At 29.1% G+C, this 7970-nt stretch overlaps 1 protein-coding gene across 2 annotated transcripts in view; it reads left to right on the top strand.

Annotated features, from left to right (window-relative positions):
• Nucleotides 1-331: 331 nt before the first annotated feature.
• Nucleotides 332-7970, top strand: part of LOC146530790 (G-protein coupled receptor moody-like) — a 41593-nt gene continuing 33954 nt past the window's right edge. For both annotated transcript variants that reach the window (XM_085199147.1, XM_085199148.1), the window contains exon 1: nucleotides 332-594. The gene's annotated coding sequence lies outside the window, so the exon portion shown is untranslated. The remainder of the gene's footprint in view (nucleotides 595-7970) is intronic.

Below are 7970 nucleotides of genomic sequence, written 5' to 3'. Positions count from 1 at the left end.
TCACAATATGGTTGAACGTCTACCATTTGCATGCATAAGTGGTCATGCAGAACAGTCATTGTAAAGGCCGGCTTGGAAATCAGGTATTTCTCTTTTATTATCCGCAAACCGCAATTTCTTTATAATAAGGCTTAAAATCGTTTAAAATTAAAAAAAAATATTACTATACATCAATGTAATGTAGAACTTAACTTATTAAAAATAAAGTCTATATTACATTGAAACATAAATTATGAATGAATGGCATTGAAGCAGTGAGTCATCCGTCCCGCTCTCTCGTCTCGTAGAATGCGTATGCGCAATACTGTCACCCAGTATGTTTTGTATTGACAGAACTAGTATAGTTTAAACCACCGATGGCGATGCACGTATATAATAAATAGCTAGTGCAGAAATTTGGCGCGAATTTTTTTTGACTTTTAACTAGTGTTTTTTTTAAATATATGTGATGACTGAAACATTAAAATATACGCTTCGATTAATTGTTGTGACTACTTTATACTACGTGTTGATAAGTGTTGTAAAAGAATTTAAACGATATTGGACTCAGGTGGCGACGTAAACATTGGATTCTTTGATTTTAATTAGCATTTGGTAAGTTTTAAACTAATTTACGCAAATATTAACAAAATTAGGAATGGAGTGTCTTAACATTAGGTTCCCAGGTTCCCTCTACCTACCAAACGCAAATATATATTGTCATAATTATTACTCGATCGATTTAAAATTGCTTACATTAGCGAGCAGATAAATTATCTTCTATTTATATAAGGACTTACGATAACATATAAAAAATGTGTAATATAAGTGTATTTCTAATTGCTTTATATATATTTAGAGTTATATTACTGTTATATACATTTCATGATGTAATTTTTCTTACATTTTATAAGGCGGTAGATTAAAGTTGCGTTAAATTCAAAGTTTGAGTTTAATTTTTTTTTTATCTTTTTAATTTTAACTTCGAGTTATAACTTTTATAAAGGCCACATACTTTAAATATTATGCTATATATGTATTTTACAACATGCATGTAACAAAAGAAAGAATTACAAAAAATGATTCTATTCGACCGATTGGTTGTCGTATACAGAATTCTACTACCTGCCATTTTTTGCCTAAAATGTCAAGAGGCTGAACGTATCATCTCAATAGTACTAGGTACAGAAAAAAATTCTATCAATAATAATAATTTAATTATTTTGTTATAATAAAAAAATATATTATGTGCGGGATACAGGATGAAACTAAATAAACAAATAATAAGCTTTTATTTTTTTGCACTTTATTGAGCTAATAATGAATATTTACAAGGCGGTTAAAACAACAATAGATAGATAAGCCGTCCGAGACGCGACATGTTTAGAAACTTAATTCCATACATATCATAATAATATGTTCTATACATATTAATTAAAATATTTTCTCTGTAGCTTTGGCTTTCGACATTCATAATATTTACATATATATACAATACCTATTTTTATTTCTATTTATTTTTACTACTGCTATGAGACCGCTCATGACTTCGCCCGCTTAAACTTTTTTGTGTAGTTATCAAGTAATAATTCATTATTTTAGTATGGTTATCTTTTACGCAAAAAATAAATCATTCAATATACGTTAGCTAATCAAATGAAATCCTCTTCAGAATAAAAAAATCGAACCCGCGACCATCGTGTACACAACGAACGAACCGTAATGACAACATAATATTAATATTTCTTAATATAAGTCATTTATTAAACAAATAACGCTTATTACGGCAATAACTTGATAATTTACTGTTATAGTTGTTTATGTAGCGTAGTTAAAAACCGCAGTATGCGTAGACGTAACGACTTGCGGAAGTCCGGCGTTCGAAGTACAAAAATAATGATTCATAAAGGTCGGGTTCCTTTTTATTATATGTATACACTGCCTTTGAATATTATTACTGTAAAATTACTAACTAAAGCTAGGTATGAGTAGCTCGTATATGTGTCTATAATAATTTTACTTACTTTTCTCTCGGTAATTTCAAAACACTAAAACAAACTAAATGCTATGGTAGTGCGATTGGTAGTACACACTAATAATAAATTAACAATTTTATAGTAGAATTTTGTTCCTTTCCAAATTTTTTTTTCTGTAAATTCTCACATCTTGCTAAATTTCTTCATATTAGGACAACAGAAATCACCCTATAGGGTTGATTATGCCGCGAATTTCACTTAAAATTCGCCAAAAAAGTAAGCATAAACGCTCGTTTCATTTGATTGCGTTGACTTAGCTTAGGAACTGTAGACCTAAATATGAGGAAAAGTGTTTTGTGACAGACAGACAAACGAACAACGAAGAGATCCCTCCGGAACCCTCAAAAATAGCATAATTCAAATTTGACTTTAAGTTAACGAAATTTCACAGCATGATTTTAAGGAAATTTGTGATTATTATGATTATTATTCTAGTGATAATATAACTACCTACATACATATATACTGTCGTTAAGTTAGCCTTCTGCAAACATGAGCATCGAATGTATATAATAGTCAATATCCATTAATTAGTTCATTATTAATTACTTGTATAATTATGCAATACAACAATACGATATTGCAGTAAAATTAATATATTTATTGACGTAGATGCAATACGTAAGTACCTACGTACAATTTAAATTGTATTTTATATTTATATAATTTTTGTATATGTAAATACGTACCTACGTGGATGATGTAAAGAAAGGTAATGATTCATACGTGGTGTGACTAAGGAAAAACCTGTTATAATCTATGTATGTAGTGTAAATGCTAATTTTATTGTAGTAACTGTGACTGATGTGTGTTGAAAAATGTTGAAAAATTAGGTTAAACTTTAGAATTTTACATAAATTTTAAAATTACAAATTTATTGCTAGTTTTTCCTTTTAAATAACTGCATTAATGCACATGCATAGTCCACAGATCCTCATATATTTCATACTTTTACAAGATTTTGCAATTTTTCCATATATCAAACTTGTACAACGTAAAATTTGTCTACAAATAAAACGTATAAAAATTAAAAATAAAGGGACTCAAACCTGCGCTTCTAGGAAACTATCAAAGCGTTTTGCCGCATATGCTAACAGCATGGATAAGTTGTAAGAAGTGAAGCCCGAGAAGACAAAATACTTATTTTAAATACTTACACAGGGAGCGGGCTCACTCCGATCACAGCACTAAAGTACTATAGAGAGTGCAATAGCGGTGTGTAAGTGTCACAAGAGAGTGATACGACACAAAGAGTTCTAATTCCGTTATTTTTTCTGCGATTTTTCTAAAATACACACTGTATCTATTAAATAGTTTAACTAAGGATTTCAAAATAACCTTAATAATGTTATTCTACATTCTACAATTTAGTTGTACATTTTTTTTATTTTTAAGCGAATTAAATAGATGTTAAGAGAAGCTTGCCAAAATTCAGTAGTGAAAACTACAATTAAATTGGTTAAGCTGTTTCTGACATTAGTGTGAACAAGCGCTCGGACAAACAGACAAAAAATTTGAACACACCAATCGTAACAATTTTATTATAAGTACAGATTTAGATAAAGATATTAGATTTACACAACATAATGCAGATTGCGTGAAGGTATACAAGAATATTTGATGTTTTTCGTTAAACAAATACAGGCAGGAATCCGTCCGTTCTGTTCTGAATTCGTTGCATCGGATGCAAAACCGTCGCAAATATCGAGTGGCTATCAATGTTTTTACAGTTCTTTTAAAAAAAAGTGTACAAACAAATCCTTCACTTTTAAAATTTACACCTGGACAAAACTAGATAACTTTTTTAGCGTTAGAAATATAAATTTACTAGTGGACCCGAACGCGGCTACGCCCGCTTAAACTATACGAAAATTTATTAAATATATTTATGAAATTATTTTCAGTTTTCAATAGAGAGATGCGTTAAGCAAGCTCATTTTGGGTGACGTTTTATAACAACAAACTTTGCAAATCGAAAAAAAAGTATTTTGATTCATTTGGATGTGTAAAACATTGATAACATTAATAAAATCAATATATCACTATTGACATTACAAATTCTAGAGATAATTCGTGTTGCGTAACCTAACACCGTGTTTCGCTCCATAATCGAATAGAAATCGAACCCACAGCCTGCCTTTTATAATTTACTTCGAATAATATATCTAACTGACATTTATATATAGTTTTGACGTTATGATATACAGTTTGGCTCGTACAAATCTTTGAACGCGGGAAGCTGTATCTTTATACTAATGTTATTCACTAAATCTAATTTTAATTGAACGTCATATATATATATATATATATATATATATATATATATATATATATATATATATATTTATCGTCAGTTTCCTGTTATGTCTGTCACTCTATCAAGAAACACTGAAGAAATATTGTATCACATTTTAGTTTATTTGTTGTAAATTTTACTTTTGTAAACATTGTACAAATTTTACTTATTATATAGGTCTCCTAAATTAAAATCTTTAATCAAATAAAGAATCCTGCTGCTTCAAGAATGAAGTGAAAAGCGGGGAACGGTGTATCTCAATAGGTCCTCAGGTTCCTTTTTCCTACCCCGCAATGTGCGGGATAACATTTAATTATTTATTATTAAACAAAATGAAATTTTGATTCGATCCTACACCTATCAGTACAATGTAACAACTGCCACTTGTGCCATGACGGTGTTAAAAGAATTTAAATTGTGAGAAAATAATATGTTATTTCTACATATATATTACATTCCATATACAGTATGTTTCATAGAACTATGACGTTAGGATACATATTAGGTAATCTTATACGTATTTGCGTATAATATACACAATGCTATGACAAAATGATTATTATAATAATAATTATTAGAAGTATACATAGTTATTCCATGGAAAACAAAGCATTTATATACAACGAGTAAATAGAATGTGACGATTCTTCTTAGTAATACGTTTCACCTTTATTGAGTTGTTTCATTGAATTCTGTATTTGCATATTCAAATATATATTTTAGTATATATTTGTTAAAATAAATCTTTTTTCTTTTTTTAACGCCTGTAGCAGGCACTGCGAGTTGAATTAAGAACAGAGCCATGAAATGAGAATATTAAATTTTTTATTTTTTCGATTGGGAATCGAACCCATAACCGTTCATAGAAAATACACGGAAAGAAATAGATTTATTTATATTTCATTAAAATCGTTTATGATGTTATATAATTGATATAAGCTGTCAAGGTTTGACCCATAATGAGATAGACATATGACTAAATTGTAAGTAATAAGTTCCTGCTTATTTATGACAATCACAAATGTAGGAAATCTTATACATTTGTATGAATGAATCTTTATTCGAGTATAGACTATAAGTGTAATTGTACATACATACATATAAAAAAATAATTTTACTAGAAATACAAATTTAAATATGATATACAAAGTAGATTTTAGATTTTTAAAGTTGAGTCAGATCTACTAGATAGTAGGTACTTAGTTACTTACTTAGGTATAAGTTTTAATTCTCAAAACATGTTTAAAAAAACAAAATGAACTGTAATTCATTCTCCATTTTTCATTATTTATTTCATATTGAGATGAGAACATGCATAGGCCCCAACAAAAGTCGACATTAAATAGGCAACGGAGTGTTATAATAGGCACTAGGTGTCCCTACTTCTGCTGCCTGGTATACGCGGGATACAGAATGACGCTAAAATAATCTATATATAAATTTTGAATTTGAAATATTTTTTTTTATAATTGACTGCAAATAAAATTGTAATTTTCCAACTAAAATACTCATTTATGGTATGCGTTTTGGTTGTTCTTACATTTCTTTATCTTATCTTTTCTAAATATTATCAAAAATATTTACTTTCGTACTATTTCGTAATAAACTGTCTTTCACATTTATAAATTCTGAGTAAGCCTTGTCCTCTGCCTTCGCGTCGTGTGAGGTTGACTGTCGACTACAAAGATGGTATTGACAATGAATACAATACTATTTATTGAACGTATGTGAGTGAAACAATGTAATTAATTAAAGATTAAATAACTTTAATTATATATTATTATTAATTTTTTTTTGGTCAACTGTTATCAAGTAATTTATGTGTAATCAATTTAGGCCCGTATTTATAATCTATCAAGTCTGAGATCGATCTTGAGGTGGAGTTTTCTTTAATAATTAGTATAACTAAATGAAAACGGCATCTCAAGATCGATCTCGGACTTGAGAGCGATTTATAAATAAGGGCCTTAGTTCTAAATAATCAAATTGTTAATAATAGTAAGATTAACATTAAGTGGTCAATTTATATGCAAAATCTTGGGTGATTCCTAATACAACGAAATAAGGTGCGGTGGTACGGTGATTCCTAATATAAGAACGTATACAATGTTTTTATAGAATGAACTTAACATAGGTAAAAACACCAAGAAATCGAGAAACTACTTAACGTATGTGATTTTACTTCAATGTCTTAAGTAATCTAATAGAGAGGAAAACGTAAAGTTAAACAATGATTGCTCTCTTTTATATATATATATAATTGATCACCCTTATATTTTACTTTCCACTTATTTTAAAAAATTCTATTCATTTAAAAAACTCATTGCTTTAGCAAATTTTTGCATAAATTATTTTTATTGTTTTGAATTAATACTATCTACAATTTTAATATAAATTTCACTTTATTTAAAATTTCAGTAAGTAGGTATGCTCTTATTTTAATTATATTTTTATATTTTCTTGAAGCTAAACACAATCATTAGTTTTAACACTAGAAGCGCCCCCGTCCCATTTTTGACCCAAACGCAAGTTTGATTGTATATAACTTTTTTATTTGTTAATTTATGTAGATGAATTTTTTTTACTATTACCAATTTTACACCTTTATTTAATTAAAGATATAAATAATTTTATAGCAGTCATACTTTTTGAAAAAAAATTAGATTTACCTAGAACTGCCGCTGGGTCATTTTTGTCCCGCCATTATTATTTTGTTATTTGAGGGTATAATTTGACATATTTTCATGCCTCGGGGACGAGGTGGAGGTGAAAGGGCGATGCGGGGGCGGAAAAAAATTGAATAATAGGTTTAGCAGTGAATGCCTAAGTTTTTAGGGTTCTGTAGCTTTTAAGGAAAAAAAAACCCTTATAAGATCATTTTTTTGTCCATCCGTCTGTCTGTGCCTTTATTTCAGGAATGCTTGGAGAAATCGAGTTGATATTCATATGAGTATATGAATATCAACTATATGACGATCTACAGTCCCTTAATTTCCTGAAAAAGCGCCCTTAAAAAAAGATATGACCATTTACATAGTAAAAAACGTGTATTTCGACACTATAAAGGGAATCAAATTAATAAGGTACTTTCAGTGAACTTAGAATTATGAAATTTGGCAGCTAGCATCTACATGTAGTACAAGTACAGGAAAAAATCTGAAAACTATACATTTATGTATAAATCTTAAAAAATAATAGCCTGAAAAGTGGGGTAAAATTGGTGTCAATACTAAATTTTGCCGCTAGTTCAAGTGAGGTATCAGATGAAAGGATAACTAAGCTAGGCTTGAATTTCAGAAAAAACACTCGATACCATATGTGGACAATTGTAGGGTAGGTAGAGGGAACCTGGGAACCTAGTGCTATGCACTCCGCTGGCATTTTCCGCCAAATTCTGGAGGCATTACCACGCAATGTTCATCATCATCATCATCATCTGTGATGTATCACTGATGAAGAATATATTAATGCATTACTTGGCCTAATAATAATATTAACTAATTTCAATAACTTATAATTTTGTAAGAGTTATTCAGTTAGTTGTCACGACCTTAGAACGTATTTGAAATATTTGATTCTTTCTTTGTGTTTTGTTTTTTGGTACTTTTATGTTTGTTAAATAATAAGAATTGATTATTAAAGATGGTCTACATACTTTA

Source organism: Heliconius melpomene, chromosome 16, assembly GCF_056956725.1.
Source record: "Heliconius melpomene rosina isolate 202511_hmr_F chromosome 16, ASM5695672v1, whole genome shotgun sequence".
Lineage (NCBI taxonomy): Eukaryota > Metazoa > Arthropoda > Insecta > Lepidoptera > Nymphalidae > Heliconius > Heliconius melpomene.
This window is presented reverse-complemented; position numbering and strand designations above follow the sequence as displayed.